The 20,326-nt window shown below is 38.8% G+C and overlaps 1 protein-coding gene across 5 annotated transcripts in view; it reads right to left on the bottom strand.

Annotated features, from left to right (window-relative positions):
* LOC307113920 (uncharacterized protein C8orf34) overlaps window positions 1-20,326 on the bottom strand; it is a gene marked incomplete at both ends in the record, with an annotated part of 253,601 nt that overhangs the window by 208,069 nt on the left and 25,206 nt on the right. The gene's annotated exons all lie outside the window — the stretch shown is intronic.

Below are 20,326 nucleotides of genomic sequence, written 5' to 3'. Positions count from 1 at the left end.
ATAAATATCACAAAATGAAGAACATTTATTTGGAATAAAATAAATGAGTAACAAGTCACAGAATCACAGAAAACAAAAAGTGTCTTAAACTGGCCTACAGACACTGCAGAATTTCCTTTCTCCAAAAGTCCTGATGGGTATTCCCTCTTTCTTCTTTTTTTAACCAGTTAAGCAACGGAGATATCTCCACCGGCCAGACAGGCTGTTCCATTTTTGGACTGCTAATGATGCCTTACACTGAGCAGAAATCTGACTAAGGGTGATATCTACACACTGTTTTCTTTCCAGTCAGGAACAGCAAAGAGCAAGCTCCAACGTGTGGTCAGTTAGACTCCCCAGACTGTTCTCCTGTGAACAGCTGCCAACCCACACGGATATACTGAGCAATGGGGTTTGTTACTCACATGCACCATTTTACATTCACATCAGTCACATTTCCTCTTGTTGGTTTTAGCCCATCATTTCAGTCTGTCGAGGATCAATTTAAGTTCAGAATTTGTGAGAGGCAGTGGTTCTTATGAGTAGGCCCAACAATCAGGTATCAGAGTGCTAACAGAAGGGGTACTAGAAATTTCCCACCTTGTTGTTGTTTTTTTTGTCCGTAGCCTATTTCCTCTGCCTTGAATGCCCTTCGCTCAGATGTTGAGATGGCTGGCTTGTACTCTCATGCATCTCTAATGAGAGCTTCTTAGACACCAGTCTTCATAAATCTTTATCACTTCCTTATTTTATTTTCTTCACATCATTTAGCACTCTCCTGAATCATCTCATTGAATAGTTGCTCACCTGTTGGTGCTTGTCTCTTCTCCTCCCTCCCAGAGCACTAAGAGGAAGGACTGCCTGGTCTGATCTATACTCTCTCCCTAGGGCTGGAACTCTACTGCTCATAGGTGGTATTGAATGAATGAATGAATGATTGATTGCTAAGTTTACTGACCCCAGATAAATATTAGTTATTAAAGTGCCTAACTGCCCTGGTAAACAATATTTCAAGCATTCATAGATTTCTTAGCCCAGAAAAATATACTGTTCTGACTTCATATACAAGAAACTGCTGTCATGATACCTCAAAGATATTAATGGACATTTCTAACAGTGTAGGAACACACAGATTTATCTGAGTAGAGGCAAAGGATTGTGTAGATGACAAACTTCCAATGTGATCTCACAGACATGGATAAAGCAATTCAAGGTATCTCAAAAATGTGCAGATTAAACAGAGGAATAAAAGGAGTAAAGGAATCCCACCTTAAATATACCATGAAGCAACCTATCACACAAATGTAATACTTTTAATATTCTGAAAACAGATAAGCAAGCACCCAGCTGACACAGGTCTTCTTTCTTTCTATTATTTAAAATAGCGATCATTTAGTTATGAACTGAGAGATCATTGCTCTATTGTGGTAAAACAATGCAGGGTTCAATTAAATCCCAGTTATGGATCAGTGGAATGCAATTGAAAGCATTTTGGAACTTGCTTCTGTAGAAGAGATGTGTTATGCTCTATTTAAATCCATTGTACATTACAAAAGCTATGGAAAAAATGGAGAAAAAGATAAATAGTAGGACCGACTAGATCACTCTTGTCACATAAGGCCTGAGCATTCAGATAAAGTAACAACCTATCTAATAAAAGAGTAATATGCAAATTAACCATCATTCCGCTACATCCACAAGCCACGCCCACAAGCCACACTCATCAGCCAATCAGGAGAGAATATGCAAATAAACCCAACCAAGATGGCTACGGCCACAGAGAGCAGGAGGGAGGCTTGGGTTTCCCCGGCAATGGAGGAAGCCAAGCTTTCTGCCTGCCCTTGCCAGACTAGGCCTCCACTCAAGGCTACAAAGTTTCAATGATAGAAGATACATAAGTCCAAACAGAAATGGCGGCAGCCACGGAGCTGGAAAGAGCAGGAGGCTAGGGTTGCCCCCGGCAATGGAGGAAGCCAAGCTTTCCCCACACCCTGGCCGGCCCAGGCCTCTGCTTAAGGCTACAAAGTTTCAATTATAGAAGATAAATAAATCCCAATAGAAATGGCTGCCACCATGGAGCAAGCAGAAGATAAATAAACCCCAGATACCAGGGCATTCACTTGGGTCCCCGGGGGGCATGGCCAGCCTACAAACCACCACAGGCCCCTTGCCCAGGCCACCCCATGCCCCAAGGGAACCCCCACCCTGATCCAGGACACCCTTCAGGGCAAACCAGCCAGCCCCCACCCGTGCACCAGACCTCTATCCTATCTAATAAAAGAGTAATATGCAGATTGACCATCACTCCAACACACAAGATGGCTGCCCCCAAGTGGTTAAAGATTAAGGTGACCAGATTTTAACAGTGGTAAAGCGGGACACCATTGACCGGGGGTGGGGGGTGGTTCTTTTTTTTTTATATATATTTTATTGATTTTTTACAGAGAGGAAGAGAGAGGGATAGAGAGTTAGAAACATCGATGAAAAAGAAACATCAATCCGCTGCCTCTTGCACACCCCCTACTGGGGATGTGCCTGCAACCAAGGTACATGCCCTTGACCGGAATCAAACCTGGGACCCTTGAGTCCGCAGGCCGACGCTCTATCCACTGAGCCAAACCGGTTTCGGCCCGGGGGGGGTTCTTGATTAAAAATTGGGTCTATATTGTAATTGCTTTTGGTTTTTTTAATAAAAGGAAATTCACTTCTTAGATCATCGTTGAATTTGCATCCTCTTTTCTTACTCATTATGTTAAAAATCTAAAAAAAAATAATTTAAAATTATATTATAAATTATTATATACATATTTCTTAAAAACACAGTAAGTAGGTACATAATTACATGAACATATTTTATTGTTAGTTTATAAATTAAATTAATTTGATTGTTATAAAGTAACTGTATTTTAAAAATTATTTCAATCCTATATTTCTTTCTAAATAATAACAATACTAACTTGTATTATTTTTCCTCTGAATTTGCCGTAATGTAAGTCGTGTCACTTTCAAGGCCGGCGCTAGACTTTTTGCCGCCACTATAAAATATAAATAATACGAGTACTGTCTGCTAAATTCAAGAACATTTATGTATTTATGAAATAAATAAATAAATTACTTACCTAAATTATCTGAATAGCTGATCTGTAATGACATCACTTGTTTAACTAGCTTACTAGCACGCAGTACGATGTGTATCGTCTGAGAGACAGTTACAAAATGTTTTCGTCGTTGCCAATCCCAAAAAATGCCATTGTTCATTAAGTCCAAACAATTCTAACAACTGATCAACAATGCGAACTTTGATAAGCAGTTCTCGATAATCAGTTCTCAACAATTATTTGTTATTATTTAACATTATAAAATTAATAAAAATAATATAAAACTCATATCCTGGCTAAATAGCCACATGGCTGCCAAAAACCGTATATTCCCTTCCCGTTCTCCCGCCGTTCCCTAGCTTGTCGTGCATTCTTTCCAAAAATCGGGACTTTTTTAAAACGCCGCGGGATGCAGGACAAATTGTTAAAAATCGGGACTGTCCCGCCAAAAGCGGGACGTCTGGTCACCTTATCAAAGATGGCTGCCCCCATGTGGACACAAGATGGCCGCCACAAGATGGTCAGCAGGGGAGGGCAGTTGGGAGGGACCAGGCCTACAAGGGAGGGCAGTTGGGGGCAATCAGGCCAGCAGGGGAGGGCAGTTGGGAGGGACCATGCCTGTAAGGGAGGGCAGTTGGGGGCGATCAAGCCGGCAGAGGAGGGAAGTCGGGGGCAACCAATCCTTCAGGGAAGGGCAGTTGGGGGGGACCCAGGCCTGCAGGGGAGAGTAGTTGGGGGGGGACCAGGCCTGCAGGGGAGGGCAGTTAGGGGTGACCAGGCGTGCACGGGAGGGCAGTTAGGCATCAATCAGGCTGGCAGGGGAGTGGTTAGGGGGTGATCAGGCTGGCAAGCCGAAGCGTTTAGGGGCAATCAGGAAGGCAGGCAGGGGAGCAGTTGGGAGCCAGCAGTCCTGGATTGTGAGAGGGATGTCCGACTGCCCATTGGATCGGGCCTAAACGGGCAGTCGGACATAAGATGGGTCCCAGATTGGAGAGGGTACAGGCTGGGCTGAGGGACACCCTCCCCTATGCACGAATTTCATGCACCGGGCCTCTAGTTAGATTAATAAGAGCTTTAAAACCACAGCAATTTCTATCCTGAAACTTCTTAAGATCTGGTGCACTTCTTTTTTACCTTTCAAATTGGATGGAAAGTTTCTGTGGGTATGTTTTTTCTTTTAAAATAAACTGAAGGGGCCCTGGCTGGTTTGGCTCAGTGAATAGAGTGTCAGCCTGCGGACTGAAGGGTCCCGGGTTCTATTCCAGTCAAGGGCATGTACCTTGGTTGCAGGCACATCCCCAGTGGGGAGTATGCAGGAGGCAGCTGATCGATGTTTCTCTCTCATCAATGTTTCTAGCTCTCTATCCCTCTCCCTTCCTCTCTGTAAAAAAATCAATAAAATATATTTTAAAAATAAAAATAAATAAACTGAAGGGTTCTTATACTGTCTTTAGCAGATAGCTCATACAGTCATAATAAACCAAGTAATCACTGTTAAATATTTTATCATTAGTAACTAATTTTGGATATCCTTATATTCCATTCATGAATATATGAGATTAAAGAAAGGATACATTCGGTTATAAGCAAAATGAAATAGTTATTGTTTGCAATAAGCTATGTTGGGAATCATGGTTGGGTCAGAATCTAATTTATGAATGCAGTTCATCCCTGAACATGGATCTGAACTGCTTAGGTCCACTTATATACAGAATGTTTTCAAAACAGTGGAAAGTTTTGGGGAGTCAAAAGTTATATGGGGATTTTTGACTGGAGGGGGTGCCTCTAACCCCCACATTGCTCAAGGGTCAACTGTATTGTATTCATAAGAGGAATTATTCTGCCTCTCACTCAATCCAGAAACCTCTTTCTTGAATGTGAATATTTAACTCCTGAGGTTTTCAAAGTTGCTCCTTACAAGAAAAGGATCGATTTTGCCCCCACAAGGATTTATACAGATACAGAACAGGGGGCTGACAGATTGAGGTGAGGAGTTGTGCAGCTGGCATATCAGGTTGGAGACGGAGACAGGACTGCAGAAAGTTCCACAGCCTTATCATTCTCCATAAGTAAAAAGTATCCTAGAACAGCAAGCCAGTGTCCAGGATGGAGGCTGATCGCCACTAGGGAAACGTCCTGTGCTTACAGTGTAGGGGAGAGGGCTCATCCACAATTATTGCCATGCGTGAAACAGTGGTAATATGAACTGTCTGGGTGCCAGAGCCTGACCAAGGTGGACACTTTGCACCTGGCCATCTGCTGCACGGGCCACCTGTCCACTGTGTTGGCAGCGCCGCACACCTAGATTTAAGCTCAGGCATGCTATTATTTCCCCCAGAAAGATGAGACATTGTAGCACATCTTAAAACATGGGGAAAGGAAGGGACGGGGGGGGGGGCGGGGGGGCGGAATATGTGAGTTAGTGTGGCAGCGTGTTTTCCTCTCAGGCACGTTCAGCTGCACAGGTGCAGGCGTGAAAGAGGTAAGAATCTGTATTTAGGCAGGGCTGTGGTTTAGCGAAATGCGCGCAATGATCTGAGAGAGGGACAAGGCACTTGTGAGTACATGCAAAGAAGCAATTACAATAACTGTCTACAGAATTACAATAACTGGCCCCAGAATTTAGGATGGACAGGAAACTGAGTGAGGGCATCAATGTGATAAGGGAAAATAATGATATGGTAGGATCCATGAACTGGATGTCCAGGTGGGGCCAAAGAAAAGCTGGAATTAGGATACTAGAGACAGTAAGCTAGAAGGATAGAGGAGACGGTCAGAGAGAAGGATGTTTGAAGTGAGACTATGAAGAGCCTACTGTTAGTTACCGGTAGCAGCAATTGGAATGGCTGAAACAGGATATTAGGTAAAAATCATTGGCTGAAAGGAGTTCACTAAAGACACCAGGATGATGAAAAGGCCATCTACACGTATGTGGAAATCGCCAAGATGGAATACAGGTGTAGTGTTAGAGAGTGTGGCAAAAATTAGGAGATAAAACTATTGAGGAATCGAGTTGAACCACCCAGAGGTCTGTGGATCAAAATAACAATGAAGGGCAGTGGGCAATATAATCTGAAGACATGGAGTTAAAAAGATATTTTAAAAATAGTTCTTAAAACTAGCAAGTCTAAAACATATAAGTACTAATGTTTCCTTTTTATTAGGAATATTTTCTCAGCTAGAAAAACTATACTATTACCATTAAAATCACAAATTATAAAATATTACATGCATTAACATTTATATATTCATTTTTCAAAGAAAAATTGTACCTAATACACAGAACACCAAGTCAATTTACAAAAATGTTAACAGATAAGGCATTTAATACTAAACTTACATAAACTAAAATCATGGCATTAGGTATAGACAGAAATTCTTAGATAAGCTAAATTTAACAGCATGCTGACATCATGCACTCCCTATGGTTTATGGTAAGTAAAAGAGCATATTGATGACCTGAGTAATTGCTGGAAATTCATTTCTAATTTACAGACACCTAACAGCCCCGTTCTCAGAAGGTATGTGCTGAACTCTGTTTATATATGCTTTATATAAGGTTTTGTAGAGTTATATGTGTTTTGATAAAAACAGATATCATATGCTTAAAACTAAAATTCCTTGATGAACAATAAACAGAAATCAATTACAACAAACCCGCACTGGGTCTGGCTGAGCGCAGTGCAGCTGGTAAACTAAGAAGTGATTTAGGAAGATTCACAATCATTCAGTAAAATCCATTTTCTGCTGAAGCAATGAAAATTGCCAGCTGTTTTCAAGAATGTTTTACATATGAAATACGCTGTGTATGCTTATATATTTTTATTTAACTAAAAACATTTTTTTTCAACACAAAATTCAGACCACAGATACCATTTGGAAGCCATGTGATTCTGTAACATTTGTGCAAATAGTTAAATACATGTTGGTTTCTTGTATAATCTATGGTCTTATACACTTACACATTGACTGGCCCTTCCCTCATGCCCCAAGGACCCATTAAAATAACAGAAAAGATATTATTCATAGGATGAAAACATACTAGCAAGGATAATAAGGAAGGGTGCCATCACTTGACTAGAGCTTTAACAAACTCTGGAAGCAAGAAAACTGAAGCAGGTGGGGTAAGACTGTGGTTGCATCAAAGCATGGAAGACACTACAGCCCAAGACAACAGAAGTCAGTTCCATTCTTTCCAAGAGCCAGAGAGACTATCCAAGCTAAAGCACAAAGAGAGGCCAAAGAGACACCGTCAGCGTAAGTCATTAGGAAATTGCATTCCCAGCAGCTGGGCTGGCTGAAATCCCATCTCCCTCTCCTAAGGGGTGCTGTTGGAAGCCGGGCTTTTACACAGAGTGAGGTCAGAGAACCTTGTCTCATGCTACCTGTCTAAGAAAGTCTCCAGGAACACTTTTGGACTCCAAGAAGCAGCAGAGTAGAACCAGAGGTAACACTGGACTCCGCATCTCATGGAAGGTGAGGTCAGATGCCTGGGAGTGAACCCAGGAAAGCAAGTCCCCGTCAAAGCAAGGCCCTCCTTATCGGGCAGCACCTTGACTACCCACTGATGTGTTGTTCGAGGAAGCCCAAAGGCTAACCTCTCTAAGCCAATACCCAGCTTTCCTTGTCAAGGAAGAGGTCAGATGGGGAGTACAGAGAAACTGGTACAAGCTACCGATGATAATCAACCTTGTGTTTCATTCATATATATGAATCAACAACCAAAAATCACTAGAAATTTCATGAAAAAATTGAACAAGTATATAAACAAAGAGAACAACTGATCCAAGAAGAAATAGAGCTATTTCAGGAAACTACTGGAAAGAATGTTGCATTTATAAAACAGGAATTTTCTGCCATGAAACCTGAGAAATCTGAAGCAAATATAGAATTTGTGAGGATTAAAACAGTATGGTTAAAATCAAAATATACATGGAAGGACTCAATTAATTTGAGGCAATGTTAGTGATCTAAAAATAAAAATGGAATAAATCTAATGATAAAAAAACAAAATTACAAAAATAAGGAGAAATATAAATTAAGAGACATGGAAGTAAGATATGGAAGGCCCAATATCCTTTTAAGAAGCATTTCAGAAGAATAAAGTGAAAATGCAGATAAGAACATTTTAAAAAATTAATAAAAACTCCCTAAGCTGAAGAGATAACCAAAGCATCAGACTGTAAGACTAATAATGACTCAAGAATATGTTCTAATAAATACAGTTTCATACTGAAAAATATACTAAAGGCTGTATAATTTATGGGATACAGTACAAAATGAAAATGCGGGGCCCCTTGTTCAAAAATGATTAAGAATTTAAAGATAGCGAGAGCAGAGCATTAAATCAAGTATGGGGACCTCTGAGCGCGGGGGCCCGTGTGACGGCCCAGGTCACACCGCCATGAAGCCAACCCTGGCTAAAGGAATGTTAAGAGTTGCTGAGTCAAATACTGCTGTGCTGTACACTGCTTTTTTCAGTAAATTTCCCCAGTGCTAAAACTGCATATTTAGCAAAACAACTCAAATATAGCATGAATATCTCAAGAGTACTTGAAACTTTTTCAAAGTGTTATAAAATCATTTCTTTCATAGGGATTATATAAGTGAATGCTCCTGGACCAAAATAATAATCCTGATTTGTGGTAAAACTACTGGATTTTCAAAATAGTATTCCAGTATACTATGTTTGCTCCTGACAACTGTTTCATTACATATTCCTGTAGGCTTATGCTAATCAACATACGAGTATATATTTAATATAAATGGGATAGTGTTCACAGATACCAATCACTGGTTCAACTACAAGTGAATTCTAACTAGTTTTGTTTAAGCAGACCTATTTGGTTTTTAAATTAACTAAGAGGCCCTGAAGATTTCTAATAGTTAAAGTGGCTACAGAAAAATCATCGATTATATTTTAGTATCTTTGTATTCCTGTAATCTGTGTTTCAGGCTTGTAAACTGTGGTACATATATTTCGCTTTTCTTTAGAAATATGCCATTAATAAAAGGATAGAAACAGTCTAAAAGAAACCCATAAAAATAAAATATTCAGTGACAGTTCATAGGACTGAGTGTTTCTTAAATAGGGCAGCACAATTAAGTAATGCATTTCAAAAGTAAAAATGTGCAACCCAATTCAGCAATTCAAAAAATGACAACTATATAAGGATATTTATTGACCATTATGTAAAATAAAGATAGTGAATAACCTAAAAGTCTATTGATAAGATTTTGGCTAAAGAAGTTATTATATACCATATTTTGGAATATCTTAATTATTAAAGAGAATAAAGCAGTTTATATATACTCAAATGGACCCTTCTCCAAGTTTAATTGCTAAATGAAAGAAACACTCAGAGAGTTCATTTATGATTTTTGAGATAATGATGCATAAAACTGCAAGTTGGGACACGAATTCGGATGGCACTTAGGAAAATATGGGGATTGAAACGAGAATGGAGAAATACCTGGGAGGCTAGGAGAAAGGATTCTGTCGCACTGTAAAAGCAACGAAGGGAACTAGGTGAGTGAACCAGAGTGATATTCTGAGATCGACAAAACTGGAGAAGACTAGCAAAACCATCTGGAAAAACTTCTCACTTTACGAGAGAACTGAACACCACCGGGATGGGCTGACCTGTCTGGGCTTACAACGCCACCAGGAGTTGTGCTGTATACTGTGCAGGTGGAATTCCTCAGTCACTGATTGCTATGATTACTGATTAATGTCATCATTAACATTATAGGAACTATAATACATTTAGAAACATTCAAGAAACAGACACTGAGCCTTTTGTTTTTCTTTAATCCTATGCCAAATTCCCTGCTAGGGCCTGAGAGATAGCGGGATGAATAGGGCATGTCTCCTACTGTTTGGTGGCAAGGAGGTGTGTGTGTGGCGGGGGGGGGGGGGGGGGGGGGAGGGGGAGGGGGCAGGGATTGAGACAAAGATATGCCCCCAAGGTTTCCATTTAGTGTGAAAATTGCTAAACTTCTATAAGTACAGCCTCCCAAGAAAGAGATATAGTATACAGTTTTTTTATATGTAAAGTAGTACCATTAAAAGTACCCAGCATACTTCCTATTTCCCTGCCTTTAGGATCTGCAGATTTCCTTATCACTGAACCCTTGGACAAATATGTTTATTTTCCACCACACAACATCAAACTCCAATATAGGCACTGGAAGCTCACTGGCTTCCTACCAACCCCCACCCCCCCACCACCACCACCACCTCCTTTGCCTGCTATTATACAGTTGTTCTAATAATATAGTTCTAATACAATAGTTGTCCATGTGTCTCTCCCTTAGCAAACTATAAACTCCTAAACCACAAGGACATGTGCTCATATGTATTTCTAAATTTCTCATAGTACATATTGTTGACTTGTACTAATCAGGTCAGACTGCTCATTTTTATTTTAATTGTTTGTTTGACATGCTGAGGCAAACATGAGAAGTATAAAACAGACTACATTCCTTGACATCAAAGAGCTCACAATTAGTATTTGACCAGCGATTCTTACTAGGAACAGGGGGCCCCATTCCAGATGTTCAGAATCTCGAATCCCTGATTGGAGTGCCTGTGTGCGAAGTTGGATTCAGAGAGGTATCAAAACAAACATATATTTTTCTACCTTCCTCCAGTACAGCTATATGTCCAGGGAAAGCCCCTTGCCCTCTTCTTTGTTTGTGTCCCTCAGAGTGTGACAATGTTAATCCCCAGGCACACAAAGTTGTTCACTGATAGTTACAAAAATCCATATGTATATATCCCCACATATTCTTACTGGATATGATATGAAGGAATTCACATTATTGCTTTTTGTTGTTGCTGCTGTTGTTAAATTCTCCCTAAAGCTACTAAAGTAAGTTGTTTCAAGTCCTACCCTAGAAAAACTATAATTTAAGCTATAAAATTTAACAGTATTTTCATATCACTAGCATTCTACCTAGTTGATTCATTTGATTATAGGGATACCTACTGCATTTCCAAATAAGCTGATTCTCTCTAACAGTTCATATGTACTATAGCATGGCCTTCTCTCTCAGCGAGACATAATTCAAGAAATTAAATCTTGAGCACACAATTAAGTGAAAGGTTCCATAACTACTAGTGGCCACTAGATGGCAACAAGCAGAAATGTTGTTATTTTTAGCACTAAATTATTGAGATCCCTGCCTTCACTTGAAATGAGAAATTATGAGCTTACTACAAAGCATCTGAGCTCAAAACAAGATAAAATCCATCACTGAAATTGTAGGAAATGTTACAAGTTTAGAAACAAAATTGCTTTGCGCACTACTCGGCACTTTAAAATCAGGCCGTAATTGCCAAAGGAAGCATGTTTCCTCTCTTAGAAAGAGCATGCTTACCCACTCAGTGTCACTCTCTATGGCATTATTCCTGAATCCTTCTGCACCCTCTTTCCCACAGGTAGCCAAACACTAAGTCTGACTGCTGGTACCTCCTAACTCCATCTAGAATCTAGTCGGTCCTCTCCAATCAGATGCCACTGCCTTGTTCTCACCACCCATCCTCGCTCCCCTAGATCACCGACATGTTCTCCTCTTCTAATTCTCTCTTCTCAGACTCTGCACTGAAATAACTTGCTTCCTTTAGGAAATCTTCTTCTCAAGGTTGTCCTCTCTCTACTATTTGCCATGCTCTTGACTTCCCTTCCCTGTGCCACCCTTAGGAAGCCAAGTGAGAGCGAAAGTCATGCAGAAGCCTGATTTTTAGGCTGTGAAATAGCTTCCAATTTGTCACTGCAGGTGGGAAAGAAGGTTCATTGCAAAATTCCTCATTTTCACTGATCTTCTCACATCCCCATGCCTTGCTCCACCAACAATGTAAGATATTGATATATTTTATCATGCTTCATGATATCCTCCATTTATTTGTTGCAACAATGAACAGTTCTGCCAAGGAGAACACGTCAATTCTCTTGTATATTGGATCATATTACGAAAGCCAGCATTCCCTGTAATTAATGGACTTATTGTGAGACTACCCCTCAGTTTCAGAAGGGCTAAACGTAGCCAGCACCCACTAATACCTACATTCAACTCACGTTACTCACAAAAAGGTTATCCAGTTGTAGGACATTCACTAAATATGTAGATGGACATCAATTTCAGTGTTCAGTATGTCCAGCCCCAAATAATTAGTTTAATGCATGAGTGAGCATGCTTTGTTTTACAGCCTTGTTTTACAAATAAAATAAAATTTTGATTAAGTGGATTAAACAAAATTAAGAAAGTAATGTGTTTCTCTAATATATTCCTTGGGAAACTTTTCCAAGGTCAACATTCATTCCTTGGGCTTTTTCCAAGCTTAGTCTTTATTCCGTGAAGCCAAGAACATGATGTTATCAATTTTCAAAATCATAATAACCTATGGGAGAAAATAAGACTGCAATCCCTAATGTAGGCTACTCAAACCAAGAAGAAATTGAGGATGAACTGGGGTCAGTCTCCTTTAAAGTGGATTCTCAGAGGCTATCAATTTTTTTACATTTAATTAAGGATTTTTTAAAAGTAAAGCATAATTGGGAATAAAATGTATTTGGAGAAAATAAGACTGCAATCCCTAACTTGGGCTACTCAAACCAAGAAGAAATTGAGGATGAACTGGGGTCAGTCTCCTTTAAAGTGGATTCTCAGAAGCTATCAATTTTTATACATTTAATTAAGGATTTTTTAAAAGTAAAGCATAATTGGGAATAAAATGTATTTGGTAAGCAAAGTTATTTTTTAACAAAATTTTATCTGCAATATATTCAAAACCTTTCAAATGAAAAATAATAGTTTTGGCAGAACATTACATTTTTATATTTTGGGAAAATATACAAGAAGTTACAAAGACCAATCCAGCAATCATTCTTGTACTCAAAACTCAAAAGTGCCACACATTATTTTTGTTTCTAGTTTAACTATAAAAGAAATCAAACTCCTCCATGCACCCAAGCAAAGATGGGAACTTAATATATTTTATAGATGACCTTACATATCAGAGGAGAAAAATGGACTATATTATAAGGATACTGAAACAATTTGCTTTCTATATATTTATTTTAAAATCTTTAAAATTAGATTCCTAATTCAAACCACATACACAAATAAACTCAATTTATTAAAGTGGGGAGAAAAAAATGTAAAAGAAAATCTTTGTGGCCTCAGCGAAGGAAAATATCTTATAGATAAGAAACAAAAATTGTGGTAAAAAATGGAAAAATTCATAATTTTGAAATCTGAATTTTACACTCACTCTTCAAATCGGTTACCCTTTTTATCAATAAAACCAATTGATTTTATCCAATGTATTTTGAGTGAAAAGTTATATGAATTATTCACTATTTATTAGTGATGTTCATCAATTTTCCTGGTTTTCCCCTTCTGGGCACATTGTAGAATTACACTTTCCCCCTCCCACGGGGCTTTGGGTTTGCGTTGGACAATGAAATGCGAGCAGAAGTGATATGTGTCACTCTGGGCAGAAGCTTTTAGAGCCAGTGCACTATCTGCCATGCTCGGGCCCTCTGCTGTGGTGGCCAGCCTTATTGCAGACAGCAGAGGTTCTCGAATGAAGATGCTGGAGACCAGACTTACCACTGACCAAGATGAAAACTGAATACAAATGAGAAATAAGCCTGGCCGGTATGGTTCCGTGGTTAAGTGTCAACCTATGAACCAGGAGGTCACAGTTCGATTCCCAGTCAGGGCACACTCCTAGGTTGTGGGCTCGATCCCCCATGTGGGGCACGCTGGAGGCAGTCAATCAGTGATTCTCTGTCATCATTGATATTTCTCTCTCTCTCTCCCTCTCCCTTCTTCTCTGAAATCAATAAAAATATATATTTTTAAAAAGAGTGAGAAAATAAATCTTTGTGGTTCAAGCCAGTGAGATTCTATAGATGTTTGTTACCCATCAGTTTGATAGCGGTAGGACAGTATCATGCTGTACTCTGCTAGCAAGTGACGGAAACCCAACTCACAGTTGCTGAGAAAAGAAAAGCAACAAGTAGGTAACAAGGTCTAACTGTAGAAGAGGAAAGACCTGTAGGGTCACCCATGGTTACCTTCCTCTGACTCTCTTCATTGCTTTTCTGAGCCTGTTGGCCTCATGGCTCCTCAACCAGCCTGTTTCATGGCATGGTGGCAGGGGAGCGGGCAGGGGGCATGGCCACCAGCACATCAGGACACCTTGAGATGGTAAAAAAATTTTTCTTTTGTAATTTGAAAACTTTTGTGACAGAACTCTAGTCTAGATGACCAGACATGGCCTGGCTCCCGTGCCTGTGCAAGTTACTGTGGGACAAAGGAAGTTTTATCCTAAGATCATAATTTCTATGGTTTTTATCAGCATGAAAGGAAATATTCCATGGGAACACTGAACTCATAGTTAAATAATATGAGCTATTATTAATATGATGACTCTGACGATTAGTTTTATGTATCAACTTAGCTAGACCGTAGTACTCAGTTATTTAGTCTAATACTGAGGTGTTGCTATAAAGGTTCCTTGCAGATATGGTTAACATCTACAACCAGTTGACTTTAAGTAAAGGAGATCACCCTTGCTAAGATGGGTGGGCCTCATTCAACCAGTCTAAAGCCTTAAGCACAAACACTGACGGACAAATTCTGTCTCCATACTACAGTGGTAACTCCTGCCTGTGCTTCCAGCTGCCAGCCTGCCCTACAGATTTCAGACTTCCCGGCCTCCACAATTGCCTGAGTCCCTTTCTTAAAAGAAATATCTGTTGTATCTGTTTTTCTGGAGAAACCCTGGCTGATCCAGACTGCAACTACACTCACAGGTAACCTTCATCTCAATTTTATAGACAAAAACCTGAGCTGATAGGTAGTAGAGGTGAACTCAACCTCAGATTCTCTGGTTCCAAAGCTCATGGCCTGGGGGAGATACAGGAACTGGATTTTCAAAACTTGGTAAAAGCCCCATCAGAGAGAGAGAGAGAGAGAGAGAGAGAGAGAGAGAGAGAGAGAGAGAGAGAGAGAGAGAGAAAAGAATGGAAAAAAAGAGTCTGTCCTAGTTTTAAAAAATTCTATGTGATGCAGTCTCCATTCATAATCCCTCCTGATTTGTATTACCTCCTACTACCAGAGCATCTGCCTTTATGTATAGTACCTTATTGCCAGCTTTTTCTTCTTGACCTGCTTATGGGTTATGTAGAAAGCATGTAGCCACCACCTTTTAGCTCAAAAATTTTCATAGATTTAATCAGTCAAACTTGGCTACCTCAGACTTTCCAAGGAGAACTCAGTTCACCATTCTCAACTCTTGGACATGAAACTCAAATTTTAGGATGCTGATACAGGAGACAGACCAGCAGAATCAAAAGCAGAACCCACATCCATCATCCTCAATCAAGTGTATACTCATTGCATTCTGCTTCCTTCTCATTCCTTCCACAGTAAAAAAAAAAAAAAAAAATCCATTATCAAAAGGAAAGATACAGCAGTGAGGGAGAAGGCAAAACACACTCAGATTAATGAAATAGGATACATTAATCTGGAAAAATGGAGGAGTTACCTTTTTACTAATAGTCATGGTGGTGGTGATCACTTCGAAAGAAACTGTAGCTCACCAAAATGCTTACTCATGTGGCTTAATACATAAGCATCTTAGAAAAGAGATTAAAAGAAAAGTGGTTATCATTAGGATTATGTAAACCTAAGAATAATTTTCATCCAAAGAAACTGTCCTTGAACTAGATTTTCCTCTTATGTGAAAGGTAAATATATTTCTTGCCACTTAAGTTCACCAATCCTTTTGAAAAACAAATAAAAAAGAAATCGTCAAATCGCCTCTTCCATAAATCAAAGATCACTTTCTTTTATTTGGTCTCACCTTTAGATTTTTAACGTATAACCCCTTGGATGAACAAATCTCCAAGTGCCTAATAAATTCTGAGTTCCTAAGCAAATATTTAAAAAAGTGTCACCCATGACCTTTACAATACAATAATTATAAAATAAATTCACACCTTTAAAGAGGAAGGCATGTGCCATGTACAGCAATGTGGACAGAGAGTATACTTAGGTGTTAGATGTGCTCAAAATGAGCTTGTAAGATAGCATCACAATGCCTTACAGTCATCCATTTCTTTGTCTCCCTCATGGTCTATCTCACATGCACTAGAAGCATAGTTCATACCTCACATCTAAGTAGTTTTGGTATCATACTAGGCACTTATGAAACCTCATTTAATTCACGGCAACTATGCAAGGATTATTATCATCACAGATATGGAAAACTAGAAGGATCCTAAGATCATGGATGATGCTGAGCCACCGAGATGGAAACTGTCTTTGAATTTTATACCATTCTTTTTCCTTGATACATTAAAGGCTCCATGAGGAAAATATTTTGCTCACTATTCTATCTCTATTTTCTAGGAGAGGGGTGATTTTATAAATCTCTGTATAATAAATGCATACTAAAATCTGGATTCCATATCTTATTAGTAATGATAAAAGCTTCACGTCACTGTATACCTGGTGGATAGCACACCCTATAATTGGTATTTTACATGCATTCATATATATATCTTCTGGGCACATGGTAGAATTACACTTTCCCCCTTCCAGGGGGCTTTGGGTTTGCGTTGGACAATGAAATGCGAGTGTGTGTGTATATATGTATATATATATATATATATATATATATATATATATACATATATATATATATATATATATATATATATATATATATATATATAAAATCTTTATTGATTTCAGAGAGAAAGGAAGAGGGAGAGAGAGAGAAAAAAAAAGTCAATGATGAGAGAGAATCATTGATCAGCTGCTTCCTGCATGCCCCACATTGGGGATTGATTCCACAACCCAGGCATGTGCCCTGACGAGAATTGAACCATGACCTCCTGGTTCATAGGTCGACACTCAATCACTGGGCTACATCCATTCTTTATCAATTGACAATGCAAAAGGGTTGCAGTACAGTTCCTAGTGAGAAAAGGCTAATGTGAAACTTACGACACTGATGTAAAACTCAAAGAGCAGTGGTTCTCAAAGTGGATCTCTGGGCCAGCAGCATGCACATAGACTTGGGAACTAGACGTGCATATTCTTGGTCTCCACTTCCTATCTACTGAATCAAAAGCTCTGAGAATGGGACCTAGCATTCTGTGCTTTGTCCAGATGACTTTGATACATGCTAAAGTTTTGAGAACTGCTAGTTATTGTGAAACATCCATAGAAGATAGTTTAATGGTTATAGGGTCCTTCTACTTCTCTAAAGCTATGTTAGACTCCACTGGGGCTCTGGAATTAAATACAATGAGGCTATCAAGCTTAAAGGACGAAGTTGCTAAATTCAAAATACAAGCAATTACATTTTATCCCCAAACCCTTTATACTAATACAACCTTTCCAAATATGTTTCTCCATGGAATCTAATTAACAAAATAAACTGATGAATGGAGTGGATCGAGAGACATGGAAGCATGGAACAGAGTGTGGAATCTCAGAGGGAAGGCAGGGGAGGGTGGGTGGGCAGTAATCAACCAAAGATCTTGTATGTATGCATAACCCATGGATGCAGACAGTGGGGTGGTGAGGGACTGGGGAAGGGGGCAGGGCAGGCTGGAGGGGGTCAATGGGGGAGACAGGGGGGCATATGTAATACTTTCAACAATAAAGATGAAAATAAATAAATAAATAAATAAATAAATAAATAAATGCTAATGTTCGTAAAAAAAGAAAACGATTTTTCTCTATGGAATAATGAGCAAAAAGGGAGACGACACAATAAATTGAATGTCTGCTTTATCTGAATAAAAGTAAAATTTCATGGGACAAAACCCGGAAGCAATCTTCATGAAATTCATTACTGGAAAAGACCAGTGGAAAATAACTATCAGCGGGAAGCAATCAAGTATTCGCGGGGACACACTACCAGGAAATGGGAGTTGATGCTAATCAGAAAGTTGCTCTCTAACAGCAAAGAAGTCATACAACAATTGTAGAAAGTTCACGTTTGTGGGCTATTAAGTGTCGTTTACTAATTCAACCTAAATGCTCACACATTGGAAGTGCAGTAATAACGTTTTTTATTGTTTTTAGTTCTGCCCAGTCATTAAGAGTGGCTCTCTATATGATTATTTTCTTTGGAAAACACCATATCAAGTAGAGACATAAAGTACTATGAAGAAAATTCTATTTCTGTGTCTTCTACCATAGGAAATCAATTTCTTTTCAAGAACATTTTCATCTTCCTCTCCACCACCACAGCTGCCCCCTTCTCTATTTCTAATGGTGTTTTCTTCATGTTGTATTCTTTATCCAGATGCATATTAATATATGCTAAGTGAGAAAATGAAGTGCTTTGCTCCCTAACTTGAGAGGACACCTGATGCAGCACCCCACCTGGGCTTATGCTCCCTTAAAACATACCACCTACCTAGCTTTTGCTGATTCTTGTCATACTATCTCCCTGAATTTAACTAGTTCTGTATTCCGTTTCTTCTGGCCACAGTTAACATTGCTAAATGATAAAGCGGCCCAGTCTGCCAAGTCAGTGACTTGCCTTTTAAGATGAATCTTAATGCCTTTCCCTAAAGCAGTGGTTATTCATCTGTGGTGATGTTGCCCCTCGGGCCCATTCTTGTAATGTCTGGAGACATTTTTGATGGTCACAACTGAGAGAAGTGCTACTAGTGTGTAGTCCATAGAAATGCTAAATATCTTGAAACTCATTTCCCCTCGACAAAGAATTATCTGGTCCAAAATGTGAACCACGCTGAGATTGAGAGACTTTGCCCACTGCCATAAATAGCATGGATATTAACGATCCAGTGGTAAACAGCATTTTGGAAGGAGGTGAAGGGAATGCCTTAACATTTCTCGAATCATAACACAGATCCAAGTGGAAATGGCAGTGACCTAAGGTCAGCCTCTTATTGTCATGGACATTTAGTTTGCACAAGAAAAGACAAGCCATTATATTTTTAAACTGTTAATATCATTAGGAAGTTGTTATGTTGTTTTGATGGTTTTTAAATATATTTTTATTGATTTCAGAGAGGAAGGGAGAGGGAGAGAGAGATAGAAACATCAACGATGACAGAGAATCATTGATTGCTGCCTCCTGCATGCCTTGCACTAGGGATTGAGCCCACAACCCAGGCATGTGCCCTGACCAGGAATCAAACCGTGATCTCCTGGCTGGCTGCTTTGGTATTTTAAACACAGGATAGAAATGGTGGAGATGTTCCAAAGATGACAGAATATTCAAAAAGCAACATTTGCAAACCTAAAATATAATGGCTGTATATGTAAGTCTAGGATTTAGTAGATTAATTAAAACCTAAATAGTTGACCTATAAAAGGCTCCTCTTTGGAAGATTTAAAGTTAGAGCAGGACTTTTGAATACAAAACATGAAGTTTATTGTTTCCCCTTCTTGTTAGAAAATTATAGCCTAATCTTCCTCCTTCAGATAATGTGACAATTAAACTAGCCAATACTAGTATAGTCAAGCTCCTTGTTGCACTTCTTAAAATATTCAGAAAAAAAATGAAGTATTCTTTCATTAATCTATTCTTGTACTAGATAACTGAAATCTTTCACACTTAATTCATTATAATTTCTTCTAGAATTAGTAATGGTAATTCTGTCACCTCAAAGCCTTCTTTTTCTGAGGACAACTTAATGTACTAGCTTTCAACTTTTTGCTTGCATTTTATTATCTATTTTATTAATATGGACTTTCATTGGAATTTAGCTTTCAGGCACATTTTGACACGTAAAAAGAAGTTAATGTTTACCCAAAAGAATCTTCTGAAGCCAGTGCATGTATTGTAAATCTTAATGCCTTGAATTGAATACATACATATATATATCTCAGGTGTACCAGTTAATAATGTGGATTTTTTTTTCACTAGATGGAGTTACACATATGTTGATATATATGCAATTTGATATGTATGCTATTTTTTTGTATTGACAGTAAGCTTCAAAATTTCATATGTAAAATTTGCTGAAGGTGTTAACATCATAGATATTTTTACGCTTAAAAATATCAAATTTCATGCCAAAAAAAGAGCATTTGCTGGAAATTTTAATTCATTATTTTGAAGAAAAGTGCTGCTGAATGTTATACTTCGGGAAGCTTATGGTGAACATGCTTCATCTCAAGATACTTGTTAATGCTGGTTTAAACGCTTTAAAAGTAGTGATTTCGATGTGAAAGACAAA

The sequence above is a fragment of the Cnephaeus nilssonii genome (assembly GCF_951640355.1).
Source record: "Cnephaeus nilssonii genome assembly, chromosome: 18".
In the NCBI taxonomy this organism is placed as follows: Eukaryota; Metazoa; Chordata; class Mammalia; order Chiroptera; family Vespertilionidae; genus Cnephaeus; species Cnephaeus nilssonii.
This window is presented reverse-complemented; position numbering and strand designations above follow the sequence as displayed.